General features: G+C 36.0%; 1 long non-coding RNA gene across 3 annotated transcripts in view; it reads left to right on the forward strand.

Moving 5' to 3' along the window:
* The first annotated feature begins 1,011 nt into the window (after nt 1-1,011).
* Nucleotides 1,012-27,217, forward strand: part of LOC137856643 (uncharacterized) — a 43,041-nt gene continuing 16,835 nt past the window's right edge. The window contains exons 1-5 of one of the 3 annotated variants that reach the window (XR_011096684.1): nt 1,012-1,198; nt 5,458-16,504; nt 19,113-19,186; nt 20,295-20,374; nt 22,950-26,429. This is a non-coding gene — a long non-coding RNA (uncharacterized lncRNA). The other 2 variants (XR_011096677.1, XR_011096691.1) reach the window with 2 other exon arrangements.

Below are 27,217 nucleotides of genomic sequence, written 5' to 3' on the forward strand. Positions count from 1 at the left end.
TAGAAACCTGGGTTCGCAGTTGCTCACCTCTGAATTCTTGACCTCCCTTCCCCAGAAAGTTGTATTCCTTGCTATGCAACAGCTGCTTCTATTTCTGTCTGCACTTTGTGTGCTTTTCAGGGCTCTAGTTAGGAACTCCTGATTCTTTAGCTTCAAACGCACTTGTATATTTTACTCAGAAATGCCTCTGTTCTGTACTTTATAAAGAGCAGATATATTAGGTATATACAAAGCATCTACTCTGAGGGAATAACAAGGTGGAAAGGACAGAAGTGCAGAGGTGACACAAGGAGTATCTTGTGGGAGGGGGGACTGGTGAAGTATGCATTGGTGTAAATGTAAATGCAAAATCATAAAAGCAAAATGGAGAAACAAGCAAAATCTGGTCAGTGATGTATCATTTACTTCCCTTGTATGACTCAACAAACCAATTTTTCTAGGAATTTATTCTCTCAGTTTGCTTGTACTCCTCAGGATGTGAGTATGGGCTGTTGGCCATGGAGCCCCACTTGAGCAGAGAGGCTGGTGGCACCTGGACAGAGCCTCAGCTCCCTGAACACTGGTGGATTGGCTATGCTTGTGGGACAAGCCAGACACAGGACACTTTGGATAAGCTGTTCAACACCAAACAGAGCTGCTGTATAATGCAATTTAACTACACATGTTCAGCAAACACATCCAAAAAGTGGCTGTATTTTCTTCTCTAGCCAAGTGGTAAACATGTAATGGCTGTTGTACCTGATAGGGTCAGACCTAAAACTCTCACTCATTTCACAGGAAGAGTAGGGAAATTACCAGGGAACAGGTCAGACTACTCAGGAGAGGGAACAGGAGAGTCAGTAGCACTGTCAATTTAGCAGTTTGTTCAATAAGTATGTTTCCATACGCCCACAAATGTGACCTAACTTCTTGTTCCACCAAATTAGTAAGAAAGTCACTATGAATCATTCAGTTACATGAAGTAATTAGAGAGTATCCAGAAAGGAAGAGAGACCAAAGTTCTTTGCGCATTACCTCAGTTATGGCTCCCAGCCCTGGGCAAAGGAAACTGCTTCTGCAAGGAGGTTGGGATTCCTGTAAGGGGCTACTAGAGTACTAGAGGGTCCTCACAGCACCTGCTCATAGCTCATCCATCAAGATCCCTGAGGTCCCCACCATATGATGCAGACATGTTCTTGATATCCCCTGTCTCTTCGAGGTAGGTCAAACAACACATGCTTCATTTTGGCACTTTCCAGTGGATTTCACAGCCTGCATCCTTCACTGAGCCAGCTAAGTCTTGAAGTTTCTGTATGCCTCAAACTGAAAAACTCTCAGACTCTACAGTGTGCTATACGTGCTGTTGACCAATTTAGAAATAGGAACATACACATAGGAGATACAGCAGCTTGTGTTATAAAAAGAGCTTCTAACTATGTGCAAAATATTTTATCTATGCAATTTGCAAAACACTGCTAGCATTTTGAGTGCAGTCACCACCAGTGAATTAGCACATCAGACTGGAGTCAGAGCCAATGATAAACTCCTACAAATATAGGGGGGAAAAAAGCAAAAAATATTATATACAAAGATTTCTGGCAGCTGGTGAGAGTTGAGTGGAATAGCCTGATTAAATAAAAGACTCAAATATTGAGTGCTGAACCTACATGGATTTTAGACATATAGGCCCAAGATTGCATTTCTAAAAATCCCCACTCAGATTGGTTTGAGAGACCCCAACATCATTTTTATATTTCTGTTAATTTTGTTCATTTTGTTTAAACTTTAGGGTTTTATTTGACATCATGTCTTTTCCTGTTCCCTAAATTACTCTACTCTTAAAACTTGTTAAGATTTTCATTTGTGTTTTATTATAGCTGTATGATAATTACTTTTTACAAATGCATCCTGCTCATAGATATTTATTTATTTACTAGTTAAATTTACAGGACAATGACATCTAGACTGGATATTTTCTCTGCTGATTTTTCCTTTTTATTTATTTATTTATTTATTTATATATTTTAAAGCAGTTTCCACACCTCCTTTTTTGCTGATTTTAATGTGGAATATATTTATATATATATATATTTCATTTATTACAGTGAGTTGTATATAGTACAATTAGGTAATTCTTTGTTTGGCTTGCAGTTTTTCTTCACTATTACACTGTACTCTTTGCATACAGATTGTTGTTTGCTTCTTTTGAGTTCATCTTCTTCACTAGCCCTAACTGTAGTGTTATTATCCCGTGTTATGGTTGTTCAAACCCTTTTTATTTCTTAATATTCTTCGATGAACATTAAATTTATAGAGATATTTCCTGCCTGCAGTGATTTTCAATTGTTTCCTTTGGCTTGCTATATATCTGTTCATTTTTCTGTTTCTATAATCATGCTTTTTTTTTTTTTTTTTTTTTTTTTTCTCTCAACACAGCATTTTCTCTGTAAAAGTAGCTTATTATTTTTACATTATTTAAATTAAAGTAATGAAAAGAATAAAAAAGTGTCAGGAGAGGAGTGCAGAATGCAAGGTTTTGTATTATTTCAGTATCACTATAGATATACTTACAGATAAGGTTTTTGAATTGGGCCTACATTTTCACTGTGTTGGATTCACACTTCCAGTTGTATTGTTGCTCTGCTCACCTATTATTTTGTTAACAGCAAATCATTTTATGGAATCTTGTACATTGTTTTTCTGTTTATGTCATTTTTTCAAAGAATACTTAATAAGAGTAGAAACTGTGTTAGGAAAAATGTAAGTTTCCTAATATGTAAGTTAGACCTACATAGCATTTTTTGCTTTTCAGGTAGTGTTTTGGTTACAAAATATCATTGCTTTCAAATAAGGATGTCCTATAGAAGCCTATTGCTGGAGAGGAAATTGTTACCATGCCATTGGTGTGCTGTGATTTTCCACCACCCACTACATTGCAGATAGCCAGCCAAGAAGTTAGTTAAAAACACAGCAGAACTCCAGTGTTTCTACTCCCTTTAATGGGAATTACTAATGTTTATTATTATCCTGAATAGCATATATTGTGATCTCCCTAAAAATAGCAGCACATACATAAGGAAAGCAGCAGGCTGTAGGACTAATCTCACTTAGTTCCACTGCTTATGTATTTAAACTCTGAAGGAATTCAGTTTTGAATAAACACTGAAAAATTGCAGTCACTTTAGGCCACTTGAATGCTCACATGTGAGACAAATACATGGGTATTGTGCCAAAGGCACAGGGACACAGAGGAATCGCAATGGGTGCATCTTCCAGTGCATAGGCTGCTTAGGTTTGGGGTGGGAGGTGGTAGACTGGGTCTCACTTTCATCAAGTGGGACTTAGTGGTCTGAAACAGCAAAAAATGTGTTTATCCAGGCATGCTCCCAATTCAATGACTTTTGAAAGATGTTGCTTGGAATGAGAGTTCAGCTTTGCTAAAATGCATAACCAGCACTGTGAGGAGCTGTGTGGAACTGGATTTTGTATTTCACTGGATCCATTACCTCTCAAAGTCAGACGTTTGCTGAAGGCACGATATTTTCTTGACAACTGTGGAATTCAGTTTTGGAGGACAAAAATAACATTGAATGTTAAAGCTGGAAAAAATCTTTGTTATAATCCAATCTGCTGCATGAAAGAAGCTGTAAACTATGAAAAAAAACTCACCACATTACACATGAACTCTGCATGAAACCTATGGGTTAGTTTTGAGATAGACCTTTCTTTTCATCAAACTAATTAATCTTGGTTTAAAATATTGACCAATGATAAATTCACCATATTCTTTACCATATGAGAGGTTTTGAGATAAAACTGTAACTCCTGTCACCTAGCTTTCTCTCAGAAGAACCACAAAATTTGAAAAGTTCAGGTATTTCTTAGAAGATAAAGATAGCAGATGCTATATCAATGCTAGTATTACTGGGTCAGAAAGGTCAGATAGAAAGTTACATACAGGGTTTCTGAAGAGCAGGAATTTCTTCAAAAGAAAGATTGTGATCCAAGATGCAGTCACACAATTCTACTGTAAAATCAAACACTGTAATCTGTTCTAGATTAAAAGCTGTTATTGAAATTAATTTTGATTGCAAAGACGGTACTGCTAAAATAATTCCCATTTTTGTTATTTTAATTTTGCTCTGGTAGTGTTTGTCAGAAAGCATTCAATTTGTGGTGAAATCAAGTTGACCAGTGAATAACTGAATGATTGTTCAAGATTTAGGTTGCTGTGCAGCTTGACTGCTTTCGCCAGTGTGGCCATTTTTCAGAGTTCAAGTGTGGAAAATGAAGACAGCTTCTAGTTTATAACAACAAAAGATAAATATTCCTAAAAAAAAAAAAAAAAAAAACAATCAACAACAACAACAAAATGTTGCTATCATGATTTCAAAGTAAAATTTACTTTCAACAAATTAAAACATATGTTACAATTCAGAACTCAATGTTTGTTTTTGTTTTTGTTTCATTTTGCTTTTAAATATAGATTAAACTAAAATAAAAGTCTGTAAGATTTCAAGACCAATTTTTCTTCTAGTGTGAGTGAAAAAAAGAATTATTGAGACTATCCAACTATTGAGAGTTGGATGCATTTTTATTTTTATTTTTATTTTTATTTTTATTTTTATTTTTATTTTTATTTTTATTTTTATTCTTATTCTTATTCTTATTTTTATTTTTATTTTTATTTTTATTTTTATTTTTATTTTTATTTTTATTTTTATTTTTATTTTTATTTTTATTGAATACTGTTATTTCAAGTATCAACACTCAATAATGTTGGTTCTAATATCCCAAGGACCTGTACCTTAGATTTTTGATTCAAGGAAGATGTGTTTATTTTTTTCTGGACATATACATGCATATACTTAAAATGTATGCTGAAGAATAATAAACTATGTGAAATATATAAAGTATTCATAGGTAGCTGGGACTTTTAATAAGTAGAAAATATATAATCTCTTAGTTGTTAATCATCATGGTGTCAATTGACCTCTCAAGAGATGAGGTTTTTCTTATGATTTGGCTTATGATTAGAAAAGTTTGCATCTTCTCATTTGGCAAAATTACTCAATAACCGTGGTTGATATTATCACCTTTATTTGACTGTCATTATATACAAAGAATTTAGGTAAATTGAAACAGGTCAACTTTCCTGCATTAACTTTGACATACAAAAAATGCTCAGTAAACATTTTTTTCATGAATTAGTCTACAGTGATGAAAATACTGCATTTATTAATATTTTTATATTATAATATATTATTATCATATCATATCATATCATATTTATTATATTATATTAATACATATTACAGGTTGTAAAACTGCTTAATATTCACATTTCAACAAAGGGTGGCTGCTTTATTTGGAAATGGACATACCCACGTAGTTCCACGCTGTATGGAGGGAGTTGCTGGCATGGGCTGTCACAGGAAACATCCTGAGCTTGGCTTCCACTTTTGTTTCTCAATGCAGTTCCTCAGAAAAGCAAAGACTCCTGTGCCACATGACTTGTATGCATTGCTGTGTTTGTCAGGGAGGGCAAGGAAGCATTGTTCAGAAATGAGAAGATAACCCAGGAGGTAGGTTGCTGAAGAGTCCTCCATCCCTCCATGAAAGGTAGCCTCAAGAAAAGGTAATGTGCAAGTAGCATGGGAAGCTTGACACTAATCAGACATTAGCTATGGGTTTTCTCTGGCAGAATTATTTTACTGAACTACCAGATTTATTTTTCCCCCTTTATGTTTATCCTTTAAATCACATGCAGGAGTTATAGTCTTCATTTTGCCAAAGCATATGGCTTAGGAAAAAATATTAAATTTGTAAAATGTGATATAATTTAAACATTATTTTCATGAAGGAAAAAGTGCTACAAGATAATTAACAGCAGAATGCCTTAAGAATCCTACAATCTATTACACATTTTGTTTGCTTGCTTTTCAAATGCTGGCAAGGCTCACAGAATAGTGAAGTGGTGACAAACATTATTCGAAATTAATCAGAAGTCAGGATGGAACTGACCCAAGGACCCTTGGAAAGCTACAAGAGTGTTCAAACTGAGGAATGAATGGACTCACAACAGTGTTAGTCTACTGCCAGACAGTGGGCAGCAAAGCAGAAAAACCTGTTAAATAAGAAAATGAGATTGTGAAATGGGAGAGATTACAGTTCCACTGTATAAATAAGACTTTTCTAGCTGGAATATTCTCATGGCACTTATACATGGCACTGCTGTAAAATTGTAAGTGGTTTCTTCACAAGGAAATACCAAACAGATTGAACCTGTTTCCTGCTAGCCTAGATACATAAGGTGAGACTGAAGAATAACACACAAAACATTCTGAAAGAGGTAACTATGATCTTTATTCTTTCTTGTGTTACAGCAGGAAGGTACTTCCAATGAATCTGAGAAAAAATGAATTAAAATTAATTTCAAAATATATAATCAACCCATTGATTATATGTGACCTATGGGCCACCAAGTTGTGTTAAAAGAATAAGACCTTGAAATTTTAAAATGCAAGTGGCCTGAGGCAATGGAAAGCTCTCAATGGTCTCCTGCATCTGATTTCCTTTTGTATTTTTCTCAGATGCAGCTCTATCTGACTGCTGTTAGAGATGAGATACAGTATCGGTGGTCTGATCTGGAATGAGAAAATCTACTCTTCACTGTTTTCTTAGGAGGAAGAATGAGTCCATTAATACATGGGAATCTGCTTTCACATCACTCTTGACTGGAATGATTTGTGAAGCTCTCCGATAGCTGTTCCAAAGGCAGGATATAATATAAAGCTGGTCTCAGAAAATACAACCAGATAAAGCAAAGAAAGAGCAGAATCACTGGTATGAGCTGAACAGATAGTGGGGTCCAGTTTTCTTACTGCTTTCAATAAGGAGTGTTAGGATAAACTAAGTAAACCACGGAAATTCAGAACTCAAAATACATGTGAAATCTAAAGTGTCTTTGGGTATCTGAAATTACTAATTTCATGGGAATCATTAGAAAAGGAGTGTGAGAATGTAGGATTAAGATTCTAAGACCACAATACTATGAGTTTTAGACTTTGCAATATTTATTACCTCAGAAACTATGTGATTTCTTCATGTTTCTAGCATTGCTTCTTGTGTTCTTGTGAATGTTTTTTTTTTTCTTTTTTTTTTTTCTTTTCTTCTTTTGAAGAGTTTTCAGATTGGCAATGAAGTTATTTATAAATCAACACTAAGAAAAGAATTATGCCTCTACAGTCCACAGCATGGAAATGAGAATAATCTTTGCTTTGCTGTTTTTTCTTTCTCTCTCTTTTGAATAAGCTCTTTGGCTTGCAGTTCATCTTTTCCTATTTAAAATAAACATTTAACATTTCACAAGCACTACTTTAGTGTCTGACCCCTAAACCAACAGAAGCCAAAGCAAAGAATTGCATTGACATCAGTAAGCTTTGGATTAGCTGTACAATACACCATCAATCACTTTTTCTTTTGCATAGGACTGCAAACATTTTGCTACCATGTGGAGGACATTGATGTAGAAATACTTTGCAACGAAAATTAGCAGAGAATGTAGAAGGTCTTGCAGTAGTACTCAATTAAAAAAAGATAATAGTGGTCAGGTTACAGCAGCTGCTTTCTATATTTTTACATTTAGTGTCTGGATGTCTAACACAGCTTAACATAAAGGAGAAAAAGTTGGCTTCCAAATTTATCCTTCTACATAATTACATTTAGATTATGGGAATTTTTGTGCTTTTGAGAAGATATATTTATGTTACATAAGTATGTTGTATGAGCATTGTATGTTATAATTGTTTAACTCTTTTGTCATTTCCTTGACCTTTTTCAGGAGAGGAAATCATGCTAAAAAGAAAATCTGAGGAAAACATAGAAGGATCCAAATGTAGTGCAATCCCCCCAGTTTCTGGCAAATTTTCCAGCACAACACCCAGGGGGTTGATCCAAGCCAAAAAAACACTTTGGCAAACAGAAGTCTGAAATAGCAGACACATATGCTGGGAAAATTTGGCTGTTGATAAGCCAGAGAGACCTGGTTAAGAACCAACTAATTTTAAAGTCTGCTGAAAGATCATTTCTGAGCTGGTTTGGGATTTAGGGTATTTCACTGTCAAACTGATGATCTAGCAGTGAGGGTGTGCAAGAGACAGAGATTTCCAGCATTACTGTAACTTACCGAACATTACAGTATAATTATTAATAAAACAAAGCGCTGTGATGACTTGTGAAGGAATGTGGTGTCAGTTACCATAACACCCTGGGGTCATTTAAAGAACACATATTTGTGTGGAAAAAAATTCTGAAATACTACAATTGCTTATTTTGCAACAGCTACATGTGCTACATAGTTTCTTTACAATGCTTATTTTTGCTCTGGAGGGAAAGTATATATATTACTTTATATTTCTCTAGTAAACTGAAACTTAAAAATCAAGCACTTGCCAAACATTTATGAACACTTCCTAGCCTGAAAATAAATTCTAGGGGTTGGGTGTTATTGTCTCAAGTTTTCATGGAAGAGAAAGCAAAATATGCATGATTAACCACAAGAACATAGTTGTCATCATGAACTTAGCATCCTTGGTGCATGAGTCATCTTTTGTTGAATATGCTGTACCTTAAATAATGGAGCTTTAATTCCTGCCTGGGGATGTTAGTAGGGCACAAATAACAATAGTTGGGGAAGAAACCTGTAGCAGAAACAGAAATATTGCCCTTGGGGTTTTCAGCACCCAGTGTTTCCTTGAACAAGATGACACATTTCATGTTACTTGATAGTTAGCCATACTTCTTTAATATTTAACTATAAAAGTAAGGTTCTTTCTTGGAAGGGATCTAGAGAGTAGACAGTAGGAGTTGTTGCAGGAGATGCAGACACTGCCTGTTCTCAGGCACATCAATTAATTTTCTGCAGCAGCTCTTAGCCCTAAACTCATGTGCTTCCTTCCCAGAGGACTGTTTTGAAACTGTTCTTCATAAAACATGAACATGAAAGATCATGAGATCCTTTCATGAGAGAGAAGGATTTGCTTTTGCCTGGCTTTGTTTGCTGCATCCTGGACCTTTGATGTTTCTAGAGTATTTTGGCCTGCAGGTGTTCGAAAGGAAATGACTTTCTGAATGCTAAGAAAAGTCTTGCTCTTGCATAACTTTGTAAAGGTGTTTTAAAAAGTAAATAAGATACCAGGGAATAATTATAAGTTTATTAAAGACTAAATCAGAGTTCAAGTAGTGTTATCCTGTTGGAAGGGAATGGGAAGGCTGAAGGGAGGTGACCAAATGTCTTGACTCTTTTGGGCAAATACAGTTTATTCCTGTAGGATTACACACTTATATATGCCAGAGAAAAAAATATTTACTGAAGAAATAAGTGAGTGAGAAGTGTTTAACCAGCCTGCTGTTGATTACATATTTTTTGTCTATGACCCTTATTATTAAATGCTATAAATTTGAAAAAAATCTGGGAGATCAGAAAAGCCAATTTTTATTACCTCCACAACTGAAACTACTGTAATAGTCCCTTTGTAATTCTGTACTTGCTGCATACCTCTAAGTTTCTAACATTGTGTTTGAAAAAGAGGGTTTGAAACCTGTTCTTTGCTTTGCAGAAAGCAGTATATTAATTGTCTGGAAAAATAAAACCTGTGCTTGGCCAATATTTTTGACCATCTCCCAAAGAATTTTAAAAGACAGAACCACAAGATTTCCCTCTCTCACACTCACATGAGCAACTAGTTGAAGACAAAAGATGCATGAACACTCCAACTCCTGTTATTGTATAAGCTATCTTGGTACACCACATAACCTTTTGCCAAGTCAGAGCTGACACTTTGATGAGATATTTCTGCAGCCAGTGATGATTTCACAGACAGTGCTATGTGCCATGTCTTGGCAGCCCAGATTTGAAATATTTGAAGAATCAAGGGCTTGTTTCTGAAAGAACTGCTTTAAAAGTTTTTTCATGTATTTGGTAGTCAATGTCTTGCATGCTATTCATTAAAACACAGTTATCTTTCATTAAGCCTTAATGAATGGACTAATAGAAGCAGAATATGTGCTCAAATGCTTCATAGATGTTTATTGACCCACTTGTCATTGCTGTTTTACAGAGGAGTTTTCCAAAGAAAAATGGCTGAAATGCTGCTGGCGCTGCCACAGCTCAAGTAGTGAGTAGGGAGTTTCAGAGAAACAGTCACTCTTCCCTGTCAAGATTAGTAGATGGGGTATGTCAGTGTAAGTAATGAAGTCGTGTTTAGCAGTTCCTCTGGGATACTTCATCAACATTACAATATTCACTAATTGACTAAAATGGAGCAGACATACTTGATGAGGATCTTCATGAGTTACTGGATCTGTGCCTGTCAGAAGGATTAAGTCAAAGAAAATAACCTGATTTTTGTTTTGTTTTCTTTTCTTTTCTTTTTTCTTACTGACCTGTGCTTTGGTAGAGGCTCATTACAAGTTTGATGTAGGAAAGAAAGGGCGCAGCAGCCCTTTCAAGCTCTGGGAAAAAGAACCACAAGCAGAAAAGGCTTGCATTTTGTTTGGCCCTTAGCTGTTTAGAGGAGACCATATGGTAGAACAAGCAGGAGGAGAATGAGTTCATTCCCTCTGAAGGGGCAAAAATCACAGCTCTTCATACAGGGAAAGGTGGAGCTTTTATTTTAACTTGCTGAGAATAGCCAAGGAATCTAGTAATTATTCTGGCCAGGTTTATGTTAAAGGGACACTGTCAAGTACTTTATAAAACAGATTATAAAACTCTTCAGCACTTCAGCACTTTCTCTTAAATACATGAAAATAATTCTTCCATTACCAGTTGCAGCCTTCAGCATTTGGCAGCAGTCTGTTCCTCCTCCTTACTTTAATTTGTATTTAAAAAATGCCATTACACATACATTACACATTGACTCTGTTCTTCAGTGGCTTGTAAGTTCACCTCTGCATATCTGCTTCACAGAGACCAAGCTTCAGCATGAAGCTATTACAACTAGATGTAAAGAAGAAAAAAAAAAAGTGGTAAAGGGAAAGTAAATTGAAATATTAACAGAAAAGCCTCTGAATATTTCTTTGGCCATGGCCATCATTACAAAAGCTGACATGGCACAGGAAATATTGTTGCTTAAATTGCTGTACCCTTCTGAAGGACGGATCAACAGAATTCCATTAAGCAAACAATAACCTCAGCCACAGGAGCTAATGTGAGGGAGAAGTCTGATGACAGGGCCACAGGGTGTTGAGGAAGCAACTGTAAATAGGAGAGTTTGTCTTCCAAGGCTAGGATTGTGTTCTATGCCAACCTCTGAGTGTGTGTGTGTGTTTGTAGGGGTGGGGGAGTCAAAAAGGAGGGAAGCCACTCCTTCAGCCTTTTCTAGTAAATCTGTCTCCACTAAGTGAATTGAAATGAATTTCTGGTGCAAAGGCAGTTCCAGAGAAATGAGGATTACATCTTTCCCTAAAGCTTCTCACCCGCTTTTACTCCTGGCATCCTGTATTATTGTATAATGTTTCCTAATATAAGGATCAATTCCTTTCTCTATTCATTACTGTGAACTCAATCCTTTCCAACCTTAGTATGGCATTGGGGAGTGTGCATGGGGTTCCCTTCTGGTCTGCAGGAATGACTTCCTTTGAGGCATTGGGTCAGAAGACTTTTCCTCTCCCTCTGTAGAATAGCATGCTTCTCAATATTTGAGTCAGTCTCGGTTTTCTGTTGCACATCTAGGTCTGCACAGCAATCCCTGGTTTTCTCTTTGGAGCTGTTGGTAGCTTTCTTCAGGCGAGGTATTTACTACGAACGGCCATCTGTACAAATGCAGGGTGGGGAAGGGCTGACTGAGCAACAGCTCGCTAACAACAAAAAGGATCTGTTCTTATTGTGGAGCACAAGCTGAACATGAGCCAATAGTGTTGTGAAAAAGGCGCTCTAGGAGGCACATTGTTCTAAAAAACACAATAAGTGGTCCTTCAAGTCTTCTTGAAGCTCTTGAAGCCTCAGTTGGAGCACTAAATATTATTTAGAGTACTGTAATTAAGAAAGGATGTGAACCAGTTGGATAGAGACCAGAGAGGAATACTGAGAATGATCAGAATTTGGAAAAAAAATGACTTCAGAAGGGTGACTGCATAAGCTGTTGTTTAGCCTAGAGAGCAGGAAAAGAAAATCAAAAAACAAAACAAACAAACAAACAAAAAACAGCTAAAAGGAACATGATAACTGTCTTCCACATAGTAATGGAAACATAAAAAACTTTTTACCTGATAGCGAATTGAAATAATGGGTCTGTAGTTCAGCAAGCGGGGTAATTTTTAAACTGAGATGAACAAAAAACTTTGTCATTGCTAACAGCCATAAGACTGTGGAATAATTTACCCAGTAGGTTTTTAAAGTTTTCCCCAATAAAAGTATGTATAAACAAACATGTTAGACACTGAAGGGAATGACATCTACAGATAACCCTTCTGTCAGGCAGTGGATGGAATAAATGATCTCTCAAATTTCTTCCTGTTCCTATTTTCTATGTGTTTTTGTTTGTTTTGCTTTATTTTGCTTTTCATATTAAAAGAATAAAACCCAGTAAAATGCAAAGTTTTTCAAAAAGTCCTTATAAAAGCATTTCATGTTATTGTCTGCCCATGTTTTGTTGGAGAGGAAGGTAAGTCCAAGGTAAGTTCAAAAGTTTTCAGACTACCCTAGTGTGCATCATTACATGCCAATCTGAAATCCCTACATTTTTTGAATGAGTTTGTTAGGCTCAGTGAAAAGTTGACTTAAACTATGTCTCTCCCAGGATTTTCTAGTAACCTTTAAGTTTTTCCTGCTAGCTGTCTTTTCCTCATCTTGGGATGAATTGTGAGGTCTGGTGAAAAACACACAGAAAAGGAAGATGATGATCCTTCTTTCCTGTGTTTTTCTAAAAACCTCTGTTATTTACTGCAATATAAGTTGTACAGGAAACCTCCTACTCACCAAAACAGCATGCTTAACACGTAAATCACAGAACATAACCACATCTGTCCCTAAAAATTTGGGGCATTACAACACAATCCACACCATTTTACACCTGACAGATAAACTGCAGACTAACTTATTAATTCCTGCCTTACTTCCTCTTTCTAAATGTATCCTGTTTTTGAGTAAAGACTACCGTGACTGAAAGAAAGTTATGAGGGCAATTTTCTTTCCCTCTCAAAATAATTTCTCAATCTATCTTTCAAAATATAGCAACGTGAATGAACAAATACAACATTTCTTCAAAATAATCTATAGAAAATAAGTCAAGTAGATTAGAGTGTTACTGTCTGTCCAGTTCAGGCTTACAGTTTAGCTTTTGTGGAAAAATTTAAAGTGACAGATGTAACCAAGCTGTTGAAAGTTGAATCATTGTGAAATATCTCTACTTAGTTCTGATATCAAGTTTCTACTAAGCCTTACAACTATATTATGTTACTGAAGTATGGTGTGCAAATCCTTTATCTTCATAGCAATAGTAATCACACTGCGCTTTTAATTTTCCTTCTTATTAATGCTGAAATTTTAGAATGAATAGGATTAATGAAGATATATAAAGTACAATTTCAAAATAGGTCTTTAGGTTCCACTTACCTATTCAACCAATACAGTTGCAAGTTTATTTTAAATATGCACTTATGTCTGAAGCTGTTTTCCCCAAATCAGCCCATCTAGAGGACAGATGTCAGCTAGGTCATACACAGGAGCTGCCATATAGTGAGTGGAGAGACCAAGGTATGTCCAGGTTTGCCTGCCATACTCTGGTGTGACAAATCTCTTTCCAAAGGTGCTCAGTTTTCCTCTATTTTCTACATTCTCTCAGGTGTCCTCTAGTTTTCTCAGGTGTCCTTAGACAGGGGAGAAAAAAACCCTCTCACAATTACTTCAAATTGGTACCACACAATCTGATTGTAAGGATTTAATTTTGGAGAGAAAAAAACATTCAATATTGGAAATACTTGTTTTTACTAGGAAAAGAAAAGAAGTCAGAGACTGTCCCCAGTGACAAGATGAGAGGCAATGGGCACAAACTGACACACAGGAAGTTCCTTCTGAACAGAAGAAAAAAGCGTTTTACTGTGACGGTGACCAAGCTCTGGCACAGGTTGCCCAGACAGCTTGTGGAATCTCCCTCCTTGGAGATCTTCAAAAGCCTCCGGGACATGGTGCTAGGCAACAGGTGGCCCTGCCTGGGGCCTGCTGGATGAGATGACCTCCAGAATTCCCTTCCAACCCCATAATTCTGTGATTCTATGATTTATTTATATATGACTCATCAGTATGGATAGGAATATCCATAAATCATATGAGTTATTTTAATAACACTTTGAAAAACTCCAAAATAGTTTTGACTATGATATTCACATCTGGGATTTTTTGCATTTTCCATGGCACCATGAGGAATGGAAGCATTTGTTTTGTGCAGATCGGTTGGGCCATATTAAATCAATCAAGGAACTGAAATAGTTTTTAGCAAATTAACAAAGGTTTGTGATAGATGTTAAACTCTCTAGAGGCTATTAGGAGTGAAACTGTCATAAATACATACTCTTTAAAAAAGCTCAACAGTCCAAAGAAGTAAATTTAACTGTTTACCCAACATATATATTAAAAGAAGCCAACATCCACCAGGACTGAATTACACTGGAAGTGCAGTAAGTGTATTTCTAGCAACTTGATCTATTATTTGCACTTCCCAGCCTATAGGTATCTTTACCTAATACGTACAATTACACAGGGAAATTCTAAATGAGAAACTAAATTCTTTCTCTAATTTTTGTTTCTAAGTGTCTATTTTGAACAAAAGCTTGATGTTTTGCTAAGACTTGAAAAACTGTTTTCCATGGAAAATGAAACTACTTACTGAAGTCTATTGGTATTTGCTTCTACCTTAAAATTGCACTTTAAAGCAAATTAAATGTGGTCAAAAGTTGGAAGATTGTATTTCATATATATACAGACCAGAAACATTCTGCAACATTTATTTCTACTCTGTCCAGTACAGTACGTGTACATTTTCTATTTTGGGATATCTAAGATAAATGTCCATAACAAAACAAAAAACTACTACTCTCTCAACACCTTAATTTAGAAAAAGCAAACAACATTTCATCAAAATCAACTATTAAAAGGCTATTGGAAGTTCACGTTGATTCATTTGTCTGTAACAAAAAGATTTTTAAACTTTGGTGCTACAGCAAAGTGAAACAAATGGAAGTACTCCAAAGTAGAACATAAATTTTAGACATATTCTGTGACCTTTTCACATTGCCATTACAATATTTTGAGGAGTATTATAGAGATATATATATTTTTTTTTTCTTATAGGAGAGACTCACGTTAGATTAGTCTAAAGATGTTAGAAAATATGGTATCTTAGAAAACTGGTAATTAACAGTCTGCAAATTAAACCAATGCAGTGATTCTGATATAAACCACTGTAAACAACAACAAAGATTAACTCAAGATGATGCAAAATAGCTATCTGGAAGGAATAGTTGCTATGAGAATGTGAAATATACATGTGTTTGTACATAAGTGCATACATTTGACAATCTCATGAGATGTGCCTTATAAATACAAATTATGGCCCTATAGCCATTCTATGATTCTAAAATGTTTATTTATATGCATTTATCATAACCTTATTTATAAGAGCATTTACATATGTAAAGTTTGCAAGATGGTAGCGGGAGGATGTGAATTTCCTAAAGACAGCTTGACAAGACTGTTTCACCCTTGGTTTCCTGACCTCTCCCCTAAGCTTAAAGAGTTCTTGCTCCATTTGATTTATCACCTTCTAAATCTGCAACACATGTTTCAGTCACAAAAAAAAAAAATAACTGTGGTATGCAGACATTTATTAAAAAGGCAGTATAAGGGAAACAGATATAATATAATATTAGTAATACTTATCTGTAAAATTTTGCCAAGAAAGAACAGTCTACTTATGTAAAGTCCCTTGTCTTGTACTAGCAAGTTCTAAGAAAATGCTGCAGTATTCCTTCATGGCTCATTCTTTGATCATAGTTGACAAATAATAATTGTAAGATGTTTAATTATCTAAATTGTTAAAGGATTTACATAAGTCCTTTTAATAAATACAAATTTAACTATGTCAAGAAAAGTTGTGTCTAGTCATTCTCAGCATGTAGCTGTATCAATAATATTTATTTCCATCTTTTTATAAGGTTATATAAATCTATTTATAAGGCTATATATAATATATTTATAAGGGTACTATTGATAAACTAGTGATAGCATTAATTTTCAAACATCCTCAGGAGCTCTGTATCTATGTTATATTAGAAAACACTTCCAAGGGTCTTGAAAAGACCCTCAGGTGATCCTCATTTGACAGATGATAACTATGCTAAATCAAGAAGACTGGAACAAGTCTCAGAAAGGAAGAAAATATTCAAATCGAACAAAAAAAAGTTTGGTTAGAACAGAGCAGAGCAGAGCAGAACAGAACAATTTGGTTGGAAGGGACCTTCAAGGGTAAGTCCAACTGCCTGACCATTTCAGAGCTAACCAAGAGTTAAAGCATATTATTAACCATTTTAAAAGCATATTAATTACTAATTACTATTATTATATAATTAGTAATAACAAATTATCCAAGTGTCTCTTGATCACTAACAACCTCTCTAGGAAGCCTTTTATAGTGTTTAATCACCCTCACGGTAAAGAAATTTTCCTAATGCCCAGCCTGACCCTCCCCTGGCACAGCTTTGTGCTATTTCCTTGTGTCCTATCATTGCTGACAATCAGTGTCAAGGAGCAGAGACTGGCACTTCTCTCTGTGCTTCAGACATTGCAGAGAGCAATGAAGCTGCCCCTTAGCCTTTTCTCTAGACTGGACAGCCCAGGTGTCCTCAGCCACTCCTCTCAGGAAATGTTTTCCAGTCCTTTTAGCAGCTTTGTTGCCCTTCTCTGGATGCTTTCAAGAACCTTAAAAACTTTGATGTGCTGTGAAGCCCAGAACTGCACACAATACTCAAGGTAAGGCCACACAAACATTAAATACAGTGGGAGGATCACCTCTTTTGACCTGTTGGCTATGCTGTGTTTAATGAACCCCAAAATGCTGTTTGTCCTTTTGGCTGCCCCATGTTGAGCCTGGTGCTGACCAGAAATCCTAGATCCCTTTCTGCTGAGCTGCTCTTCAGCCACTCTTCTCTCAGTCTGCACCTGTGCCTGGTATTACTCTATCCCAGGTGCAGAACCTGGAATTTTCTTTTGTTGAAGTTCATGTTTTTGCTAATTGCAATGCAATCTATCCAATCTATCTAGATACCTCTGCACAGCCTCTCATCCCTCCAAGGAGTCCATAATACCTTCCACTTTAGTATTGCCAGCAAACTTGCTAAAGATGCATTCATGTCCTGCATACAGATCATTGATAAAAGAAGCCTGACCTTCTTTCCAGAAATCGCATATTCTCTTTTTCTCCCTTAGTTCCAGGAGGATTTCCCTTTTCAGCCAGGCCCCTCTCTTGCTTGACTCATGGCACAGTGGGATTGCCTGCTCCTGTGCTTTTAAAAGGTGTTTCTTGTAAAGCTACCATCTATCATGGACCCCTTAACCTTATAGGCCCAGTTCCCAGGGGACACTGCTAACTACATGTAACTTCCTGAGAAGCTTAAAGTTTGCTCTCTTAAAGTCTAGGGTGGCAACTCTGCTGACCTTTTTGTTCCTTACACCAAAAAATTTGAACTCTACTATTTCAAGATCCCTGTGGCCATGATAGCCACCTACTGTCACCTCTCTCACAAGGCCTTCCCTATTATTGAGCAAGAGATCCGGAAGGGCACATTTCTTAGTTGGCTTACTGAGTGACAGGAAATTATTTTCAACATGCTTTAGGAATTTTACAGACTTTATTGTTGCAGTATTATGATATCCCCAGTTGACGTCTGGGAGATTAAAATCTCCCATAAGGACAAGGGCAACTGTTCCAGAGATTTCTCCTAATTGCCTATAGAAGAGCCCATCTATGCTATCATCCTAGGTGGGTGGTCAATAGTAGACATACACGATGACATCTGTTTTGCTATCTGTCTCCTTAATCCTCACCCAGAGACTTTACAGCATCATCCCTAACGGCAAGGGCTGTGCAGTCTAATCTCTCTCAGGTACAGTGTAACACCTCTACCTCACCTGCCCTGTCTACCCCTCCTAAGGAGCTGATAGCCTTCCATCCCAGTACTCCAGTCACACTTCTCATCCCACCAAGTCTCACTAATACCAATGATAACATAGCTTTGGGAAAGGACAAAAGCATTATTTTTTTTCACATTTCTTTATCGTACTTTCTGTGTTGGTATATGAGTATTTCAGATGTGCTCCCTGGAGTGGCACAGATGCTCCCATTAGTTTTGCCACCCTCATATGCTGCTGCACCATCCTCTGGCTTAAAGTCAGGGTTCCTAATGGTATCCCCTCCCTCACTGATCCTAGTTTAAAGCCCTCTCAAACAGTCTTGATAGCTTATAAGCCAGAAAACATCTCCTCCACAGGTGGGTTCCATTAGGACCCAGCAGTTTTGTCTTGAAGACTCTTTCCATGATTATAAAACCCAAAATTCTGGCAGATGCACCAGTCTTGGAGACACATGTTGATGACATGGGCTCCCTGTAGAAGACAGAGAATGGGACAGAAAAAAATATATTCTTGTCATAGTGAGAGTTAAATATCCCACATCGATTATGCCTTTTAGTATTTTTCTGAGTAAGCTTTTTAATAGTAGGAATCCTTATTTATACTTATAGACTTGTAGCTTTGGGTCATCTCAGTGGTTACCAATGAGGGAAAAATATAAATTTTTGTTGTGTATTTTTCATATGCACAAAAATACTGTGATGGTTTTGTTGATCATAAATTCATTTATATTACCAGTTCAAGTAGTATGTTAAACAAACCACTCAATTCAGTCAGCACCACTCCTGCTGAAAAATATGAAACAATCTCCCAGTTACCTATTCTGACTTTTGAAACATATGTTCTAAATTTATGTACATAACTGAATGGAAATGAACATACACTACTGAGCATAAAGTAAAATATTTCTCCAGCTATCGTGATATACTTTATATTTTATTCACAGGTAAAATCAAATCGAATCATCTAAGAAAAATCAGACATGTGATCTCTGTTTTGATGCATAGGAAGAGTATAGAAGTAAGTAACTCCTGAAATTCATTTTTGGAAGTCAGATTGTTAACAGTACAGTTGTGGCAGGTCAGGTCTCATTATTCAAGTGAGTATCTTTGCTTGCTTGGTCTTTCATGAATCACTTACATAAAGAGCTCTGATGCACAGGGAAGCTTCTTGTAAATAAATAGGTTGTCCCCAGTGCTGCCTCTCCTTTTATAAAAACCTGTTTCTTCATTCTGACTGAATCCAGTGGCAGAGACCATCTAAAAAGGAAAAAAAGAAACAAAAATAAAAATATTTTTCTGAGCTGTTTCCAACGTAGAGTCCGGTGAAGTTTATAGAAAAGGGAAAAAAGGGAATGAGTGTAGAAATAGTAAGAGGAGTCTGACTGCTCACTCTGAGCATGGCATGTAGCTAGTTCACTTTTCATGAGGTTAAAATCCAGGGCTCTTACTGAAAATTTTATTGATACTTGGATCTTGTGTGATATGGAGGCCCAAGACATCTTTTATTCTATGAAGACAGCATTCTTACTGTAGGTTTGAGGTTATCATCTTATCTATAGTGTTTGTCTGAAAAAGAACATTATGGCTTCTTTTGCTACTGAAAAGAGATAAAATCCTGAACAAACCTTGATATTCAACTACAAGCAGAATTGATTTGTTAAATCCCTTGGCAGCATTGCTGCATCTCATCCTGTTGTTGGTTGCAGAAAATGTGCCAAAAATAATATCCCCTCCATGTGCCAAACTGATAATATTTTCAGAAAGCAAGAATATTGCCAAATAAAATAGATTTCTGAGAAGGAGCTAGTGTGAAGTCATGAACCATTTTTAAACACAGTTCGCACATTGAACTTATTTAAGCTCTGAAAACTGGTTGAAATATTGCACTGACTTAGAGATGACAGGAGTAGCTCCTCCCAATCAACTGTAGCACAGTCAGACTGCAATCTCTGGCTCATGTGTAAATAGTCACCATTTTGGTAGGTGGTCTATTTCTAGTGCTCTTACTATTTTATTTCAAAACATGGAAACAGTAAAGCTAACTGATTCTTTCTACCACCTCTTTCTGTGTGTCAGGTTACATTACCCTTTTCAAGTGTCAATGTTTCTTCTTTTCTCACTCACAGAAAATGTATTAATAGACCTCTGGGCTGATGATTGCTTTTGGTACTGGAAAATGCTGTATGAGGCTTCTCAGCTGTTTCAGGTATGCAAAACACCTTTGCATTAATGTGGTCCTGTGTCCCAGTGAATGTCTTTGAGTACGTGCCACAACTCTGCTCTGTCTGAACCTGCAGCAATAACTCTGCTATGCTGGCCAGAAAAACAGACATGGCTTGGTACTCTCAGCCATCAGAGGGGCACATTGTAGAAAAGCTTTAATTTGATTTACCTAGCAGTCTTAAAAATCATTTAGGTCTATAAAGTGGAGTTAACAAAAAATAGATTTAAAATGAGTTGGATATCTCTCGTCTTTCTTCAGATTTCTGTGTCAGTTGTTTGGCAAGAAAATATTTCAAATCTTTTAATGCTGACAATTGGATTTTTTTATACTATAAGATGCTTATAGTGTTCACCTTTTCTTCATATACAACATGAAAAAAAAAGTCTTGAAACTGATGAGAGAGAAAAAGAGGAAAGCAGGAGAATAAAAAGATGGGAGAAACATATTTACCTAAGAAATAGCGGTTTGTTCTGTGGTCAGGAAGTTGGTGCTTTTTATCTAAATTAAACTGAAGTTGATGGCACAAACCTAGCAGAAAGGGAAACTGAATCTTAGCTGTCTCCCATTGACTGCTGTTCATGAGACACTTGCTGATCTGGGAAATGTGTTCTCAGCTTTTGAGCAGTCATTCCACTCTGGGTCAATTTGGCTCATACAGTGCTGCACAGAGTGATTCTGACACATCTCAATGTTTTAAGAAAAACTTATTTATTTATTTTGTAGTCATATTTGTACATATACGTACACATATTTTTCTATCCAACAACTTTCATTAAAACTATTAATACCACTACGCCAGTCAGCCACAGTAGAAGTGTCTATCCATGGTGGAAGAAAGTTATTGAGATGTCATCAGGGATTTAACAAAATGGAGAAAATGATACAATTGTGGCTGAAATCCAGCATATGAAAAACTAATTACATATGAAACCATTATGTAAGGCAGGTTTTTCTGTCCATTTCCTTTATATATCAAGTCAGTTTGACTTGATTGTAATATTACAAGAAGGCTTTTATCATACACGGCAGAGCTCATTGTAGGTCTGAGATTAGAAAGTGGTATTGTAACAGTTCAGTGAAAGTAATGTGTTATTGCTCTCTAGAGAATACTGTCATAAGAAAAATGTAAATTCCAGAGGTCACAGTTCCAGCAGGGTTGAAGAAAACTGTCTTAGCCTGATCCCTATTGCTTTTAGCTTAATAAAAAGTATGAAGAATCCTGGAATAGTTTACCTGCCAAGAGAAGGCATAGTATACATCTCAAATACTTGTAGACCACCCCTCTTTTGCCTTTTCTGCAAGCATTCACATTTGTGCTCTCTGTTTGAGATGAACAGATGTGCAGAATAATTAATACAAGACCAAAACAGTAGGAAACACCCCTTGATCTTGATTGGAAACACCAAGTGTAGCAGCATGAGAATATGCGAAAGTGGCTTGTAGAGCAAAAAAAGAACCGCCTTTCAGCTGTCTTCTCCAGCAAATATTTCCTGCCTCAGAATTTCTTTCAAGACTGAACTTTTATCTCAGAAAAGTCTCTTGACCACATGTCTGATCCAGTAAAGCAAAAGAAAGAAAAAAATGAGTTTAAAAAAAGAAGAAAAAAAAAAAAGAAAAAAAAAAAAGAAAAAAAAAAAAGAAAAATGAATTCATGCAAAAGTAACTTGCATTAAGACATTCCATCTACAAGAACACAATATAAACATGCAATTAAGCATGAATGTTGTGACAGTATGATGATAAAGTAATGACATCAAGCCAGATAATTCATTTCATAGATCACAGTTTCTGCTCTAATTAATTTATTCCAAAAACCTAATATAAGGATGATTTTATGCAGTCAAACTATCTAAACATCCACAAAGAGAGGAAAACTATGTCGATATATGTGTTCACTTTGGTGGTTTTGTTGAATTGTTTGGCTTATTAAATTGTTGCACTAGAGTCTTGCACAGACAGAATATTTGTCTAATTGTGGAGTACTAGTTTAAAGATACGAAATCTTAAAAGTATAAGCACACGGTAAATTATATTATATATTTATAATGGATTACTATATGGATGTAGTCTTAAGTTTTGCAGGTTGCATAGGTTCTAGTCAGTCCACCAGCATAAAAATTAATGATATATTTTAATGCTCCCTGATCTTTTTAAAAGCATTTTGTAATTTTCTTTTCTTTTTTCCTCTATTACTTTACTCTTTAAGTTATCTTTGCTTTTACAATGTCTTCTCACATTGCAGATATAGTTGAACTTACAGAAGTACTTTCACAGATCTTAGAGAAAAGAAAAAAAAAAGCTCAGTCTGCTAATTAGTTCACATATGGAATTCTTCAGAGGCCTACATCATCTCTTTCTTCCCAGCAGTATCAGAGATAAAGTGCTCTGGGGCGAGAAAGAGACCTTACCTCAGAGTCTTTAAAGTGATTGCTTTTAAGTTATGGTGATGGTCTGGCCTGTTCCCCAACTAAATAATGACTCCAGCAGCTACGTATTCCTATGATAACTATCATTGTCACCACCCTCACAATTTTCCTTTCTGTTCTTGTAAATACAGATCTTGATCAGGAACAAAATTAGACATTAAAAGTCTGACTGACTGACTGACTGGCAAGTCCAGAGGGGCAGAAAGTGAACACCTTGGTCACAGAACACACTGATTACCAATGTTAGAGGCAAATGAGGGAGAGATTCAATATGCTCCTGAGATGCATGCCATGTTTTGGAGGGTATAAGTGATGGAACAGTTTTGTACAGCCTGTGCAACTCACTGAAGTCCTGCAAAAATATGCCCTTTTAGTGCAATTAGATTAACACATTTATGGTGATGATTATAAGGTAAAGAAAGCTTTTATTCTGTAAAATTGCACAAAAGTAAGATGTCCAATTGTTACTGGTAAATTTACAAGAGTGCTATTTTTAATGTACCTTTTTTTTTTTTTTTTTTTAAACGAGCATAACTAAAAGCTGAGCAATCATTAAAAACCAAAGTATATATTTGCTATGAAGAGTCAGGGACAATTACTAAAGAAAAACCCTACAGCTGTGTTATTATTATATTATTTACTCCATTTATGCCATTCACGCCAATTACTCATTTGTTTCTGTCTCATTGATGTTTGAGTAGTCTGTGTTTAACCAGGTTGTTTGGAATACTGTGCTCATTTGAACTGTAACAATTAAAGTTGGTCAGTTACATTGTTTCTGAGCTGGAAATATTCCTGTGGGGAACAGGAATTTTCATGACAAATGCGGTTCTCCTAAACAGACAGAGAAAGGTAAAAAACTACCACATGTGCTGTAGGTGCTACAACAGAGAATTTATGAGATATGTACAGTTGCATAAACATTAACATTTGACATAACATTTGACTTCCACATACATTCTTTTAGATTAAATCTTAACCTCTATAAATGTTCAACCAAAATTTACTGAAGCATAATGTGAAATTCATTTACTAGTTAATTTAATCTGGACTAAAATTTTAGATATGAAAGGAGAATAAATGCAAATAAAACAAATAATTGTTGCAAAACATTCCATCCAGATGAGAAAATATTAGCCCACAATTTTAGCTGGAAATGAGTAATTTGTTCCAACACTGAGGATAGCCCAGTATTTCATTAACTACTGATTTGTGATGATCTAATTTGGGAATTATATTTTCTAATCCAGATGTTTCCTTTATTACACAACTCTATTTTTTTACAGATTGGGAAGAGCAGATGGGAAAGTGTTTCACTCTCTCTACATGTTCAGGATATTCAGGATTTAGTCTCTTGTTTGTCCATTGATTATGGTTTTACTGTTTTCTGGTTGAATGTTCTACTAGGTCTTCCCTCCTCCTCTCACAGAATCTTAGAATGGTTTGGGTTGGAAGGGAGTCTTCATCTAACTGCAACCCCCCTGCCAAAGGCAGGAACATCTACCACTAGACCAGGTTGCTCAAAGTCCCATCCAACCTGGCCTTGAACACTTCCAGTGATGAGACATCCACAGCTTTTCTGGGCAGCCTGTTGCAGTGTCTCACTACCCTCAGAGTAAAGAATTTGTCTTATATCTAATCTAAATCTACCCTTTTTAGTTTAGAGCCATTGACCTTTTGTCAAATCACTACACTCCCTGATAAAGAGTCCTTCCTCAGATTTCCTGTAGGTCCCCTTTAGGTATTGGAAGGCCTCTATAAGGTATTCCTCATCTTCCCATCAAAAGCAAGATCAACTAACCCAAACCCCTCAAACATAACTAGGCGTACATGCATTCTGACACTAACAAGAAATACACAAACACAAACATTGACTAAGAGTTTTTCCTTTGAAAAATGAATTTAAAGAAGAAAAAAAAAACGAAAAAAAAAAAAAGAAAGAAAAATAGGCTAAATAAGGATCTTAGAAAAGCTGATGACTGTAATGTGCTAATGCATAACTTATTTTTAGGTGTTTAAATTGTAAGTATCTACTGGCTATAGACTTGTTACTGTGTTTACTGTTACTGGGGTTACTGTGACTTTAGCGTATCGCTTTCCTAGGTCTGGGTTCATCTCATCTCAATGTAGGTACCTAATTGAACCACAGATGTTAGGAATGTAACCATCTATTGCAATATCTCTCACAAGGTGGGGATGAGCAAGTGTAATTTGGCCCAGCTAAGAGCTGTTGAGAAGAAACTAACGTGTTGACTGAAAAGGCAAACTGGGTCTAGCTGGTTAAATCTGGTCAGACATCCCTTTTCAGAAAAGTTCTGAAAGCAAAAGACTACTAACGGTACCTTTCAGCTCTTCCTTTTGTTCTAACTATGGTTGTAAAATCAGTAAGTCAACAGAGCTGTGCTCATGTAGAGCATGGAAGATAGCACACAGTCTTTTAGCTATGAACATTTGCACTGGTCACTATTTACAAATGCAAAGCCATATTTTTATGGAAGAATGAGAATGGCTAGGGCTTCTTGCTTTCATTTTAAAGGAGAAAAATCTGGCTCCTGAATTCTGAAAGAAATTCCACCAATTATTCTGTACTTCCAGTACAGAGCTGAGTGAATTAAAATGAAAAATCAAATAATCCATAACAGTTTTAAAAAACACTAGAGAATTAATTTAAAAAATATTTATTGATAAAAGTTGCAAAATAGCGGTAAGCTTTCATTTCAGTATTAGAAAAAACATATAAAATTTTGCTTCTCACACCTGATTTCTAGTAGATTAAAATGTCTGGCAGAAAAGGATCGAGAGAGAAAGAGTTCTCTTCCTTGAAAAGATTTAAATTTCACCTTTCAAAAGTTTCATCAAATTGGGATATCTCTCCTTTCATATAGGTACATGTAATCCTTCAGCTGTTTTCCATAATGAAAAAAGCTGATGGAATGTTATATTTCCCTGTTTTTTGAAGCCAGATATGCCACAGTAATAGGCTTAGTCTGGGAGCAGTATGTAAGGTGGAGAGCCATTGTAAAGCTGAGCATTAACCTAAATCCTCATTGACATTCCACCCTGCTACTGCCTATATTCCCTACTAAATCACTTTATCCACTTCTGAAGACCCTATAGAGAGGTTCTTTAGATTCCTCTGCGTAGCAAATACTACAAGACAAGGTTTTACATGGCAAGAGTTAAAGGAAAAGTTAGAGTGTATTTTTCAGTTCCTTTTACCCCCACTTTTTTATTTACATGCACCAGTAATAGTATTTTAACAATGAATTTGTGTCTTCTCCTTGTCAAAATTGAAACACTATTAATCAGACAACTCAATTGAAATGAAGTTTTGCCCAATGACCTAATTTTATTTTTAAAAATGAATAAGCACTGTTATATAACATATAGCCTGTAGTAATTTTAGCTCTATTTTTAATGCTGTTGTTAAAATGAATACAACGAGCTGACAAAGGGATCAGTTATATCCCTGTCTATTAAAGCATCTACACTGTTATAGTGATAGGAATGCTGCACAGCTCCTTATGTATATTAAGAATGCCTATCACTATCTAAGACATTTTTGTTTGTTAATGTGTTTTATTGCTAATGGAACAAACATACTTTCAATTGAAATCTCCCTGAAGTTGAAAACAAGGCATAATTCCTCAAAACAGTAAATATTTTCCATCTGAAGATGTCAGGGACATTCAGATCTGGATCCTTCAATATTTATTTATTTATTTATTTTCCACAACCTTATATTACTGAATTATGACAAAAAAAAAAAAAAAAAGTGAATATGGAAGAAAAATTTACTTGTCAGGTGAATATTTTAATTACTTAACCATCTCTATGTACACTGGCAAGGTAGTTATTTGATGTTACTGAAAATGCTGCCCATTCTGCTTTAAAGACAGAATAGCTGTCTTTGAGTCTTTTTTCCACCAAGGAAAGAAGAAACTAAGGAAGTACATGGGTAGCATAAGACTTTTTGATTCGTGAACTAACTGTTGTGTTCTGGTCAGCAAATGAAGTTTATGGGTCTGGGGTAGCTGCTGAAGATTCTAAGGCTTTTAGGGGCACCTTGGTAGAGTTCAAGACTCCTTACTACACATTTATGGACATGTCCAGCATCAGATACTCAACTGCCCCTAAGAACTGATCACAACACAGCAACCTGTATGTCTTAATTATCTCGTAGGACAGGCAGTCATTGCAGGGGAATTTTAAAGTTCTGTATTCTCTATTGGGTACCCAGTGTGGTGACTGGAACTCTTGGCTTCTCCCAGTTCCCTTGGCAGACCTGTCCCTACACCTTGCATGTCTACAAAATTACACTATCCAAACACTTTTGCTGCTGTGATACTGCTTGTTTACACTAGCTTATTTTAAAAGCATTCCATTTGACTAAGTAATT

Source organism: Anas acuta, chromosome 1, assembly GCF_963932015.1.
Source record: "Anas acuta chromosome 1, bAnaAcu1.1, whole genome shotgun sequence".
Taxonomy (NCBI): Eukaryota; Metazoa; Chordata; class Aves; order Anseriformes; family Anatidae; genus Anas; species Anas acuta.